Below are 15,535 nucleotides of genomic sequence, written 5' to 3' on the forward strand. Positions count from 1 at the left end.
AAAGGATTATTTTTAGGTTATCATTCAAATGATTAAATCATTGGCCATTTTAAATGTGGTAATTAGTGACTAGTCTTCAACCAACCCTTTTTTATTCAATAGCAAGATTACATGAAATGTATGATTGCCTTCCTCCATTCTATAAGCCTCTAATATAATGTTTCCAACATATTAACATTTAATTATGTTTTTGGGAGAATTGATCAGGTTGTAGGATTACCAATATATCCTATGGGTCATAGATCTGTTTCAAAATGTAGCATCATTCACAAGATTTACTGTTGGATCAAACACTAGTCTGAAATAACAGAGTTCCAAAGCTAGATCGATAGATGGTTATTGATTATAACCTTCTTAAAAAAGATCATTTTGTTTCCCTCCTTTCTCTTTTTCTATATTATTTGTCAGGCCTAGAACAATGATAGACAAATAATAGGCACTCATTAAATAAAGGTATGAACAAAGACCTTTCATGTTTTGCAATTGCTATGATGTTGGAATAGGTGCCTGCTTCAAGAAGGAGCCCTATATGGTGGATATTAAGTATCCCTTAGACCCCATTACTCAACTCCTCCCCTTTCTTTAATGTAGGAAAGAGGAAATCAGATTTGTATTAGTGAATGTAAAATCCAGCACTGGCATTTTATTTTATTTTATTTCTTTTTTTTTTTCCAGCACTGGCATTTTAGCTATGAGATCATAGGCAAGTTGTTTTCCTTCTCTGAGCTTCACTCTTCCTCAGCTTTTTTTTGTTTTAAATTTATTTATTTTTGAGAGAGAGAGAAACAGCGAGTAAGTGGGGAAGGGCAGAAAGAGAATCCCAAGGAGGTTCTGCACTGTCAGCACAGAGCCTGACACAGGGCTTGAACCCACGAACCCTGAGATCATGACCTGAGCTGAAACCCAGAGTTGGATGCTTAATTGACTGAGCCACCCAGGTGCCCCTCTCTCTCTCAGCCTTTTAATGGAGATAGTAATGTGTCAGGCTGAGATTAACATCAAATGAAATGAACATATATAAAGTACCTAGTTCTGTGTCTTGAATATAAAGGTACCCAACAGATGAATCTGTGTCTTAGTAAAACAGTGCTTAAAACTGAAATATATGTGCCCTGATACTATATTTTTGTTCCAATTCTATCTATATGTAAAATTCACACTTGGAAGATAGGATCAACTAGTTTTCTTCAGCCAATGCATGCTGGAGATGTACCACAAAGACTTTGACATTTCACAGATGTCCAATGTTATCAATACCTTAGAAATCATAAAAGCACAATGCATAAGAGTGCCTCACATACATTATATACTTATTTTATTATGCCTAAAACTTTATAAATATCCTAGTATCTCTGATGGCTTATCAAATGTTTGCTATTTCTCTCTATGAATATTAAATTATCTTGAGCCTTTTTCTAGGTAAATTTTAATCAGAAGCATCACTAATAGTATAGTTGGAAGAGAACAGTTTCCCCCAGATCACATTGCCATTTGAAGTGTTGCCTGACTACTTATACTTGGGTTAAAGTGGTGCTATTGAGACATGTAGATAAAAATATTAATAGGATCTTAGAATCCATACGTTATGACTAGCTTTAGAGTAAATTTTATAGTAAACTTTAATAGTCTAATAATGGCTATTACTCAAGTAATAGTTATTACTCAGACCTCAAGATTCTAGATAATGTTCTACTTTAGATTTGAAGAATTTTTCCATCACACCTGGAACCATTTCTGGATCTTTATCTTATACTGTTTGTACATGGATATTATGTCATAGATTGTCCTCCACATGATTACAAAGCATACTAAAGTGATGCTACAAACCATTTTCAGAAATAAATATGTCTCTGTAAATGTAGATGCCAGATGTCTCTGTAGAAATAGGGATGACCATATTCTTTTTTGACATTGCTGGCACATTTGTCATATGTAAAAAAGTGTATGTATGTACAAAAAAAGTGTCATATGTACAAAAGCCTAGAACTTTGGGATGAGTGTTTTGGCACATGAAATTGAATGAATCAATGGGAGTCACACCCATGATGTAGGCTAAGTAATAACAATGATAAGTATTTATTGAGCCAGTACTAGGTACCAAACATAATAATAAGCACCTTATGTGCATTAACGTGGTTAATTTTGATAAAAATCCTATAAAGTACATAACATTTTCCCTGTCTTTCAGACAGGAAAGCTGGGTTTCAAAAACATGAAGTAGATAAGTTTTAAAGAGCATACTTCAGCTGAGGTCATTCCAATTCCAAAGCCCATAGGGTAATGCAACGTTATAGCTTCTGATTTTCATGAAGATCTGGCACAGTACATCTATGCACCACGTAAACTTCCTAACTCTGAGTTTATCCCCAGCTGAGAATGGTATAGTGATCATGAATTTCCATACAGAGTCCTATTATACATCAGCCTTCCCAGCCTATGATTTTACTTGTCTCTATGCAGTCACTCACTGGCTGGATGGCTGAGAACATTTCCATAGCATTCTTTGGCCCCAGAGAGCTATAGCTGAAGGACTCCTCCTCAGCTGTAGAAAGACAATTAATTATTTCCAAACTAGCCCAGTCACATTAAACTCTTGTAGGAACATAATAAATGACAAAGGAGTTTGAATCATCTACAGTGCATCTGTGGAACTTGAGGAAACTTTGCAACAAGACATAACAGACAAAGCCAGCCAGCCTTTCTGATTTAAAATGATTTTTGCTTTAATTGAAATGATTGCTATGAACAGCTGCCAGGTGAGCTGGGTGAGTGTGGGTGGGAGGTGACTAGAAAAGTTTCTGCAGCTGAGACCAGATTCATTTATATATTCCTCCTTCCCTCATTCCTCCCCCCCCCCCTTCCTTACCCTTACCTACCCACCTTCCTTCCTTCCTTCCTTCCTTCCTTCCTTCCTTCCTTCCTTCCTTCCTTCCTTCCTTCCTTCCTTCCTCCCTCCCTCCCTCCCTCCCTTCCCCCTTTTCCTCCTTACCCCCTTCCCTCTTCCCCTCTTCCCCCTTCCCCCTTTTCCACTTCCTCTCTTTCCTGCTTACTTTCTCCCTCACCATCTCCTTCTAGATGGGGAATCATGAAAGTAAAAGCAAGTATATACTGCAGAATAATTTATTTTATTTTTTATTTTTAAATTTATTTTATTATTTTTTTCATTTTTTAGTTTTGTTTTTTACTTTTTTTTAAATTTACATCCAAATTAGTTAGCATACAGTGCAACAATTATTTCAGGAGTAGATTCCTTAGTGTCCCTTACCCATTTAGCCCATCCTCCCTCCCACAACCCCTCCAGTAACCCTCAGTTTGTTCTCCATATTTATGAGTCTCTTCTGTTTTGTCCCCCTCCCTGTTTTTATATTATTTTTGTTTCCCTTCCCTTATGTTCATCTGTTTTATCTCTTAAAGTCCTCACATGAGTGAAGTCATATGATTTTTGTCTTTCTCTGACTGATTTTACTTAACATAATACCCTCCAGTTCCATCCACGTAGTGGCAAATGGCAAGATTTAATTCTTTTTGATTGCCGAGTAATACTCCATTGTGTGTGTATGTGTATATATATATATATATATATATATATATATATACACACCACTTCTTCTTTATCCATTCATCCATTGATGGACATTTGGGCTCTTTCCATACTTTGGCTATTGTTGATAGTGCTGCTATAAACATTGGGATGCATGTGTCCCTTTGAAACGGCACACCTGTATCCTTTGGATAAATGCCTAGTAGTGCAATTGCTGGGTGGTAGGGTAGTTCTATTTTTAGTTTTTTTGAGGAACCTCCATACTGTTTTCCAGAGTGGCTGCACCAGCTTGCATTCCCGGCAACAATGCAAAAGAGATCCTCTTTCTCTGCATCCTCTCCAACATCTGTTTTTGCCTGAGTTGTTAATGTTAGCCATTCTGACAGGTGTCAGGTGGTATCTCATTGTGGTTTTGATTTGTATTTGCCTGATGATGAGTGATGTTGAGCATTTTTCACGTGTTTCATTTGCTCATGGTTGGCCATCTGGAAGTCTTCTTTGGAGAAGTGTCTATTCATGCCTTTGCCCATTTCTTCACTGGATTGTTTTTTGGGTGTTGAGTTTGATAAGTTCTTTATAGATTTTGGATACTAACCCTGTATCTGATATGTCATTTGCAAATATCTTATCCCATTCTGTCAGTCCCCTTTTAGTTTTGCTGATTATTTCCTTCACTGTGCAGAAGGTTTTTATTTTGATGAGGTCCCAGTAGTTCATTTTTGCTTTTGTTTCCCTTGTCTCCAGAGACGTGTTGAATAAGTAGATGCTGCGGCCAAGATCAAAGAGGTTTTTGCCTACTTTCTCTTCGAGGATTTTGATGGCTTCCTGTCTTACGTTTAGGTCTTTCATCCATTTTGAGTTTATTTTTGTGTATGGTATAAGAAAGTGGTCCAGGTTCATTCTTCTGCATATCACTGTCCAGTTTTCCCAGCCAGCACTACTCGCTGAAGAAACTGTCTTTATTCCATTGGATATTTTTTCCTGTTTTGTCAAAGGTTAGTTGACCATACGTTGGTGGGTCCATTTCTGGGTTCTCTATTCTGTTCCACTGATGAGTGTCTGTTCTTGTGCCAGTACCATACTGTCTTGATAATTACAGCTTTATAGTATAGCTTGAAATCTGGGATTGTGATGTCTCCTGCTTTGGTTTTCTTTTTCAATATTGCTTTGGCTATTTGGGGTCTTTTCTGATTCCATACAAATTTTAGGATTGTTTTTTCTAGCTCTGTGAAGAATGCTGGTGTTATTTTGACAGGGATTGCATTGAATATGTAGATTGCTTTGGGTAGTATTGACATCTTAACAATATTTGTTCTTCCTATCCAGGAACATGGAATCTTTCTCCATTTTTTTGTGTGTCTTCTTCAATTTCTTTCATAAGCTTTCTATAGTTTTCAGTGTATAGATTTTTCACCTCTTTGGTTAGATTTATTCCCAGGTATTTTATGGTTTTTGGTGCAATTGTAAATGGGATCGATTCCTTGATTTCTCTTTCTGTCGCTTCATTGTTGGTGTATAGGAATGCAACTGATTTCTGTGTGTTGAGTGTATATCCTGCATCTTTGCTGAATTCGTGAGTCAATTCTAGCAGTTTTTTGGTGGAATCTTTTGGGTTTTCCATATAGAATATCACGTCATCTGCGAAGAGTGAAAGTGCGACCTCCTCCTGGCCAATTTGGATGCCTTTTGTTTCTTTGTGTTGTTTGATTGCAGAGGCTAAGACTTCCAACATGCAGCCAAGAATTCTTTATCCAGCAAGGCTGTCATTCAAAATAGAAGGAGAGATTAAAAGTTTCCCATGGCCAACAGGCACATGAAAAGATGCTCAACGTCGCTCCTCATCAGGGAAATACAAATCAAAACCACACTCAGATAGCACCTCACACAGGTCAGAGTGGCCAAAATGAACAAATCAGGAGACTATAGATGCTGGAGAGGATGTGGAGAAACAGGAACCCTCTTGCACTATTGGTGGGAATGCAAATTGGTACAGCCACTCTGGAAAACAGTGTGGAGTTTCCTCAAAAAATTAAAAATAGACCTACCCTATAACCCAGCAGTAGCACTGCTAGGAATTTACCCAAGGGATACAGGAGTACTGACGCATAGGGGCACTTGTACCCCAATGTTTATAGCAGCACTCTCAACAATAGCCAAATTATGGAAAGAGCCTCAATGTCCATCAACTGATGAATGGATAAAGAAATTGTGGTTTATATACACAATGGAGTACTACGTGGCAATGAGAAAGAATGAAATATAGCCCTTTGTAGCAACATGGATGGAACTGGAGAGTGTGATGCTAAGTGAAATAAGCCATACAGAGAAAGACAGATACCATATGGCTTCACTCTTAGGTGGATCCTGAGAAACTTAACAGAAACCCATGGGGGAGGGGAAGGAAAAAAAAAAAAAAAGAGGTTAGAGTGGGAGAGAGCCAAAGCATAAGAGACTCTTAAAAACTGAGAACAAACTGAGGATTGATGGGGGGTGAGAGGGAGGGGAGGGTGGGTGATGGGTATTGAGGAGGGCACCTTTTGGGATGAGCACTGGGTGTTGTATGGAGACCAATTTGACAATAAACTTCATATATTGAAAAAAAATTAAAAAAAATAAAAGAAACTTTTTCTGCAAAAAAAAAAAATAATAATAAAAAAAAAAAATAAAAGTTTCCCAGACAAAGAAAAAAATTGAAGGAGCTCATGACCACTAAACCAGCCCTTCAAAAAATTTTAAGGGGGCCTCTCTGAGGGGACAAGCATCATAATGGCAATAAATTCATATCTTTCAGTACTCACTCTAAACGTCAATGGACTCAATGCTCCAATCAAAAGATATAGGGTAACAGAATGGATAAGAAAACAAGATCCATCTATATGCTGTTTACAAGAGACCCACTTTAGACCTAAAGACACCTTCAGATTGAACATAAGGGGATGGAGAACCATCTATCATGCTAATGGTCAACAAAAGAAAGCCGGAGTAACCATACTTATATCAGACAATCTAGACTTTAAAGACTGTATTTATTTTTTTTGAGAGAGGGTATACTGCAGATGGTTTACTGAACTACTGAAAATGACACAAAAACATTTCAGAATTGGACTGTGTGGGACAAACATGACTTCAGATTCTGGAATAGGCTCAATATTCAGTCTCCCCATAGGTGAATGGAAATTTCTCACAAAAGTTTTAAGCAGATGAAGATAGACAAGTCATTTTAAAAATCTCTGGGATCATTAATTAAAGGAGAAGATGAGTTACACTTTTTATCTCCCTTGTTTTCTTTTCTACTAAGAACAAGACATATGTATATATAAAATTCTTATCCAGTGGTACTAAACATCTGAAAGTCCTTTGCTTCATTCTTCTTAGCTTGGATGGGTAATAGAAACTTAAAACTACAAATGGCCATAGAAGTCATCTTACACTCTCGTTTGAGAGAAGAGAAAACCAAGGCTCCCAGAGAAAGGAAGAAATGTATCGATTTGTACAAATCCTCGGTGAAACAAGGAGGAATAAGTATTAAATAGATTGAGCCAATTGAAATGCTTTGTTCTGGATCACCATGGTGACTTTGTATATACCCTGGTCTTCTTGTTCCTCAATTAATTTGCTACTTGTGAATTATGCTATTTCATTTTAACATCATTTAATTGTTTCTCCAGTCTATGAGAGGAAAAGTAACCACTCTGTATTACTTGTGTTTTGCTTTTTGTTTTCTGTCATGCATACGTGGAATTTGTAACCCTTTTTTCACTACTTAATCTTTCCAGGGTAATGACCTATCATTTCATTGCTTTTGATGAAGTAGAAACACTGAAAGAATAAATACTAAGTTGTAATTTGAACATAAATATAATTAATAGCTGGCATTTATTGAGGATTTACTATATGTTGGACATTGCATCAACTATATTATATATTACAGCTTTTTAAATTCTCATAGCAACTCTATAATATATGTGCAATTGTTCTTTCCATTTTGTACTTAAGGAAACTAAGACACAGAAAGGTTCAGTAACCTGGCCACAAGTTGGACACCCAGCCATTTATTTATTAGTGATAGTTCCATTTCTTCAATCAGGCTGTAAAGATTCCATTTTTAACAATTGTGCTCTCCTCTTTCTTTAGTATGAACCAATTTTGCAGAAGAAAACTTATGTAAGTAGTTAAATTAGTTGCCAAGGCCACAGAGCCAAGACGTAGTGGGGCTGATACACGAATGCAGGTCTGTCTCTTATCATGATGCTGATCATCATGAGCTACTAAGAGCATCAGATGCCACAGAGTAGACAAAAGCAAAAGGGAAAGGCCAGCAAGATGCAAAGTGGGACCTTTGTACTATAAAGGAGTTGTACCACAAAAGGAGGTTTTTTTTGGGGGGGTGAAGGTGTAGTTCTGAATTTGGGGGATCAGTCCCAAGTTTTGTCAGTGTACCACCACAGCATTGCTACAAGCTTGGGAAGGCAGTCTAACTCCTGGAACACAAATAGGCTTCAATCCAATCCTACTTTGTTTAGTTTCACAAGAAAGCAGTTTCATCATTTAATGCCATCTTCATCTCAAGGAAGACCTGCAGCTACCTGAGTTTACAGATTCCTTAGTCCCTGTGTCCATATGGGGTGAGCATGGCTGCCTCTGTGGAAAGCCAAGATGTGTGTGGGTCATTCTGACTCAGAGAAACTGCTAATTTCTCAGCAATCTTTTATACCTCTATTTACAAAGGCCCAAGGCCTGCATGCCCAATCCCAGCTGCTCCAATCCAGGTGTATTTCCATATAGCAGACAAGGCAGAACCAACATTCCACATTTATCTTAACTCTGTAGTTTCCAAGGAAACAGTACTGCAAAGACAGACACTGAATTCCCAATTCTGTATCAGCCCAGGCCTGATTTTAACCCTTTATACATGGTTAAGAAGACCAAAGTAATATCTGACACAGGGCTGGCACCCAGTAGGTTTTCAGGAAATAACTTGAAGAATGTATGCATGTGTGAATGAATATGTATATAATGAATATTGCCTATCTCTTGATTATCATCTCACAGTGACTAGATGCAATGAACTGATTTATAAAACATTTATTATATAGTTGAGGATGTTTCTGGCAGATGACTTAGCTCTGGGTATTTGTACAAATAGCCTTGCCTGTAATGTATATTAATAAAGAAGATCAAATTTCAGATCTGAAGGCCTCTGGGTGACCAGGAAGCTAGTGCAAGTAATAACAAAAAATATATACTCTTAAGGAATCATTTCCATTTCCATTTTTAAAGTCTAGTGAATTTCCTTTTGTATAAATAAATTTATATTTATTATTGTAAATAATATATATGATTTCCCTGAACAATATTGGAATATTGTTGGGAATTTCTCATTTTTAAATCTATTTCTAGTCACTTATTCATTAATTCAAGAAATCATTATTGAATTCCTTCGGTGTGCCATGCACTCTGCTTGATGATGGGATACAGGGATTGGCAAAAACATTCATCTGCCATCATCGGGCTTACTTTCTAGTGGGAGAACATACATTAAACAAATATTTAAACAATTATATACAAAATGGCAAAGACTATAAATGCAATGGGAGATGTTAGTGGATATACAAGAGCATGTATTTGGATGTGGATTTGTGAGTAGTCAAAGAGTATCTGAAGGGGTACTGTATCACCAGATTTTGGAATGGGGAGTGACAGCCACTAGGGAATTCACTGGGGAAAGCACTCCAGGATTAGGGAATAACATATATAAAAGTCTCAGGAAAAAGATGAAGTACCATGCATTCGCTGAAAATCTGTCATTATAATGTGACATTGTAATTTATGTGTACCATTTCTAAGACGGTAATACATCAAACATGTAAATTTTCAATAATTCCTACAAAAATTTACTTTTAAAACTGAGAACACACTATGTATCATGCACTGTGCTAACTGCTAAGAATACAATGATTGAGACAGAATGGTTCATTTTTTAAAAGTACATATTAATGGAGAATCAAGCAAATGTGATTATCGTAATTACTGGGGAAAATCTAGGCATTTCAGATACAGAAATGCTAAGCAACTCTTAGAGGAAGTGACATCTCAGTTGAGATGTAAATGTAAATTAAGCACTGGGCATCAGGAAACTTCCCAAAATCCTTGCATAGACTTAAGCAGAATGCTGTCCTTGTGAATAATGGTCTGCCAAACCACATTTTAGACTTTTTTTTTAATTGAACTAAAATTGACATACAATGTTACATCAGGTTCAGGTGTACAACATAATTCAGGATGTCTATAGGTTATTCTATGCTCATGGCCAATGTAGGTACCATCTGTCACCATACCACAGTACTGCAATACCATTGACTGCATTACCTATGCTGTATCTTTTATCCCCATGATTTATTCATTCCACAATTGGAAACCCGTACCTTCCATCTTTCACCATTTTTCCCTTGTGCCATCCCTTCCCCTCTGACAACCACCAGTTATTCTCTGTAAAATGGGTATATTTCTGCATTTTTGTTTATTTTTTTGTTTTCTTTTTTTGATTCTACATACAACTGAAATCATATGGTATTTGTCTTTCTCTGACTTATTTCACTCAGCATAATACCCTCTAGATTCATCTCTATAGTTGCAAATGGCAAGATCTCATTCTTTTTATAGTTAATATTCTATTACATACGTATGATACATAGATGTGTGTGTGTGTGTATGTACACACATCTCACATATTTTTTATCCATTCATCTATCAATGAACACTTTGGTTGCTTTCATATTTAGGCTATTATAAATAATACTGCAACAAGCATAGGGGTGCATTTATCTTTTCAAATTAGTGTTTTCACTTTCTTTAGGTAAGTACCGATTAATGGAATTACTAGATCATAAGGTATTTTTAGTTTTAGTTTTTTTAAGGAAACTCCATACTGTTTCCACAGAGGTTGCAATCTACATTACCACCAATAGTACATGACAGTTCCTTTTTCTTCACATACTTGCCAAAACTTATATCTTGTCCTTTTTATTTTAGCCATTCTGACAGTTGTAAGGTGATACCTCAAGTGATTTTGATATATATTTCCTTGATGACTAGTGCTGTTGAGTATCTAGTCATATGTTTTCTGGCCATCTGTATGTCTTCTTTGGAAAAATGTCTATTCAGGTCCTCTACCCGGTTTTAATCAGATTGTTTGTGTTTTTTGGTATTTAGTTGTGTAAGTTCTTTAAGTATTTTGGTTATCGACCCCTTATCAAGTATATTCTCCCATTCAGTAGGTTGCCTTTTTGTTTTGTTGATGGTTTCCTTCACTGAGAAAAGCTTTTTATTTTGGTATAGTCTCAATTGTTTGTTTCTGATGGCTGAGGAGACATATCTAGAAAAATGTTTCTAAGGCCAACATCCAAGAGATTGCTGCCTATGTTTTCTTCTAGGAGTTTTATGGTTTTATGTTTCCAATTTAGGTCTTTAATTATTTTGAGTTTATTTTTTGTGGCTAGTGTAAGAAAGTGGTCCAGTTTCATTATTTTGCATGTAGCTGTCCAGTTTTCCTAACACCAGTTATTGAAGAGACTGTGTTCCCCAATGTATATTCTTATGTCCCTTGTTGTAATTTACCATATAGGTATGGATTTATTTCTGGGTTCTCTATTCTGTTCCAATTATATGTGTGTCTATTTTTCTGCCACTACTATATTGTTCTAATCACTATAGCTTTATATTTTGGAATCTGGAATTGTGATACCTCCAGGTTTGTACTTCTTCCTCAAGACTCTATTGGCAATATTTGGGGTCTTTTGTGGTTCCATATCAATTTTAGTATTATTCTAGTTATATGATAAATGCTGCTAGTATTTTGATAGGGATTGCATTGAATCTATAGATTGCCTTGGATAGTAAACACATTTTACAATATTAATTCTTCCTATCCATGAGCATGGGATGTGTTCCACTTATGTATTTCATCTTCACTTTCTTTCATCAATATTTTATAGTTTTCAAAGTACAGGTCTTTAACCTCCTTGCTTAAGTATACTGTTAGGTATTTTATTCTTTTTGGTATGATTGTAAATTAATTTTTTTAAAATTTCTCTTTATGATACTTTGTTATTAGTGTGTAGAAACACAACAGATTTATGTATATTAATTTTGTGTCCTGCAAATACACTGAATTCATTTATTCTCATAGCTTTATGGTGGAAGCTTTAGGCATTTCTATGTGTAGTGCCATGTCTTCTGCAAATAGTACCGCTTTGACTTCTTCCCTACCAATTAGGATGCCTGCTTGCTTTCTTTTCCTTCCTTCCTTCCTTCCTTCCTTCTCTTTCCTTTTCCCTTTCCTTTCCTCCCCTCTCCTCTTTGTTCTTTCTTTCTTCTCCTTCTCCTTGTCTGATTGCTGTGGACTTCTAGGACTGCACAGAATAAAAGTGACAAAAGTGGACATCCTTAGAAAAAGCTGTCAGTTTTCACCATTGAGTATGGTATTATCTGTGAGTTTGTCATATGTGACCTTTATTATGTTGAGGCAGTTTCTTTAAACCTACCTTGTGAATTTTTATCATGAACAGATGATGGATTTTTTCAAATGCTTTTTTCTGCATCTATTGAAATGATCATATGATTTATATTCTTTATTTTGTTAGTGTGGTATATCTCATTGCTTTGTGAATATTGAACCATCCTTGCATCCCCAGAATAACTCCCATTTGATTCTGCTCAGTGATTGTTAATGTGATGTTGCATGTAGTTTGCTAATATGTTTTTAAGGATCTACATCTAGGTTGATCTGGGATATTTGGCATGTAGTTTTCTTTTTTTTGTAGTCTTTGTCTGGTTTTGGCATCAGGGTAATGCCAGTCTCACAGAATGTTCTTGAACACTTTCGTTCCTCTTCTGTTTTTTGGAACAGTGAAGACAATAAGTATTAATACTTCTTTAAATGTTTGGTAGAATTCATCTGTGAATCCATCTGGTCCTGCACTTTTGTTGGGAGTTTTTTGATATACAATTCAATTTCAACACTAAATTGGTCATTCCAGATTTTCTATTTCTTCTTAATTTAGTTTCAGAAGATTGTATGTTTCTATGATTTTATGTATTTCTTCTATGTTATCTAATGTGTTGGCATGTAATATTTGTAGTAGTCTCATAATCTTTTGTATTTCTGTGTTGTCAGTTCTTTCCCCTCTTGAATTTCTAACTTTATTTATTTTGGTACTTTCGTTTTCTTGATAAGTCTTGTTTTCATTAATCTTTACCATTTTTTAGTCTTTATTTGATTTATTTTTGCCCAGCTCTTGTTTTCATTAATCTTTACCATTTTTTAGTCTTTATTTGATTTATTTTTGCCCTTATATTTACTATTTCCTTCCTTCTACTAATCTTGGGCTTTGTTCTATTTTTTTTTTTTTCACTTCTTTTAGGTGTAATGTTATTTATTTGAGATTACTTTTTTCTTGAAGTAGGTCTGTATGATTTTGGATTTGTCTCTTAGAACTGCTTTTGCTCCAACCTAAAGATTTTTGGGCCATTGTGTTTTAATTTTCATTTGTCTCCATGCATATTGTGATTACTTCTTTGATTTCTTCAGTGATTCATTGGCTTTTTAGTAACATGGCTGAATGGTATCTATCTTGGAGAATATTTCATGTGTACTTAAAAATAATGTGTATTATGTTTTGGGGGGATGGTATATTTGTATACATCTGTTAAGTCTATATGATTAATGTGTCATTCAGAGAATGTTTCCTTATTGATTTTCTGTCTGGATGATCTATCCATTGAAGTAAGTTGGGTGTTGAAATCCCATACTATAAATTTCTCCCTTTATGTCCATTATTATTTGCTTTATGTATTTAGGTGCTCAAATATTGGCTGCATAGATATTTACAACTGTTATATTCTCTCGTTCAATTGATCCTTTTATCATTATGTAAGGCCCTTCTTTATCTCTTATTACAGTCTTTGTGTTAAAGTCTATTTTGTTTAAGATAAGTATTGCTACTTTTTTTTTTCTTCCATTTACATGGAATACCTTTCTCCATCTTTCACTTTCAGTCTTTATGTGTCTGTCTTTTATAGGCAGCATATAGATAGGTCTTGTTTCTTTATCCTTTCCACCTTCTTTATCATTCAGTTGGAGCATTTAGACCATTTGTATTTAAAGTAATTATCGAGAGATGTATACTAATTGTCATTTTGTTAATTGTTTTCTGATTGTTTTTTTTAGTTTATTTGTTTTTCTTCTTCTCTTGCTCCCTTTCCTTGTGATGACTTTTTGTTGAATTTTTCTTAGCTTTCTTCCTCTTTATTTTTTGTGCCTCTACTGTAGGTTTTCGGTTTGTGGTTACTATATGGTTCACATATAACATCTAAGTATACAGCAGTATATTAACTTGAAGGTCACTTATGTTTGAACCCATCCTAAAATATATTTTTTTACTCCCATGTTATATGTATACACTGTTACATTATATGTTATTCATCATTTTCTTATGTTTAATTTTGGCCTTTTCCACTTAAAGAAGTTCCCTTCCAAGGTTGGTTTAGTGGTAATAAAACTTTTAATTTTCATTTGTCTGTTAAACTATTTCTCTCTTTTTTAAATCTGAATGATAACCTTGCTGGTTAGAGTATTCTTGGTTGTATTTTTTTTTCCTTTCAGCATTTGATACCATTCCCTTCTGGCTTGTGAAGCTTCTGCTGAAAAATCGGTCGATAGCTTATGGGATTTTCCTTGTATATAGATTTTTGATTATCTCCTGCTGTTTTTAAAATTTTATCTTTAACCTTTGAAATTTTAAGTATTATATGGTGGTATGGACCTCTTTGGGTTTATCTTATTTGGAAATCTCTGTGTTTCCTGAGCTTGAGTATTTCCTTTTTTAGGTTAGGTGAGTTTTCAATTATTATTTCTTCAAATAAGTTTTCTGCCCCTTTCTCTTTTCTACTTCTCGGACCCCTATCATGTGATGTTTGTTTGCTTAATGTTGTCCAATAGATTCCTTAACCTATCCCCATTCTAAATTTTATTTTCTTTTCGCTATTCAGCTTAGAGGCTTTCCATTACCATGTCTTCCAGATCACTGATCCATTCTTTGCATCCTCTAATCTACTGTTGATTATCCCTAGTGTATTTTTCATTTTAGTTATTGTATAGATAGATATTTTCTATCTCTTTGTTGAGGTTCTCCATGAGATCTTACATTCTTCTCTCCAGTCTGGTGAGCATCTATATGATCATTATTTTAATCTCTTATCAGGTAGATTGGTTACTTACTTTTCATTTAGCCCTTTTTCCGAAGTGTTGTATTGGTTTTTTTCATTTGGAGCATATACCTCTGTCTCTCCACTCTGCTTCACTATCTGTATTTGTGTCTATGAATTAGAACAGTTACTTCTCATATGGCTGTCCTCTGTGTACACTGTGTGTCTGGTCAATTTGGCTGGTATGGCTTGAGGGTCCTGAGGCTTTCCTGGTGGGATGCCTAGAGCTAGAGTGTATGTGGGCCTGGGCAGTAATGAGGCTCTCTGTGCAGAGGATATCTGGATAGTATAGCTGATATTGAAGTGGATGCAAACTGAGGTCTCTTGGGTCTCTCTTACAGTGGGTGACTTTGTGGGATCCCTGGAGCCCAAGTTCCATGTGGGCTGGTAGGGTCTGCTGAATCTCCATGTAAGGGGCATTCCAGCAGATGGAGCTGAGGTGGACATGGGTTGGGGGATTTCTTGGGTGCTTCTGCAGGGGGTATCCTGGTAGGACAGCTAAAGCTGAAGAGGATGCAGTCCAGGTTTTCCTGGATTGCTCAGCATAGGAGGTATCCTGGTGGGGTAGCTGGAACCAAGGTAGGCTTAGGTCAGGGTGTACAGGGGAGCTCTGCACAGGGGATACCTTGACAGGATGACCAGAATCTAGGTGAAAATGGGCTGAGGTTTCTTGAGATTCTCCAAGCAGTAGATGCCCTGGCTGGGAGGCTGGAGCCATAGTGATGTGGG

The 15,535-nt window shown here is 35.9% G+C and overlaps 1 long non-coding RNA gene across 1 annotated transcript in view; it reads left to right on the forward strand.

Annotated features, from left to right (window-relative positions):
- Nucleotides 1–15,535, forward strand: part of LOC144612945 (uncharacterized) — a 499,846-nt gene that overhangs the window by 466,091 nt on the left and 18,220 nt on the right. The window lies entirely within an intron of this gene.

Source organism: Panthera onca, chromosome D1 (genome assembly GCF_046562875.1).
Source record: "Panthera onca isolate mPanOnc1 chromosome D1, mPanOnc1 haplotype 2, whole genome shotgun sequence".
NCBI classification, from domain to species: domain Eukaryota; kingdom Metazoa; phylum Chordata; class Mammalia; order Carnivora; family Felidae; genus Panthera; species Panthera onca.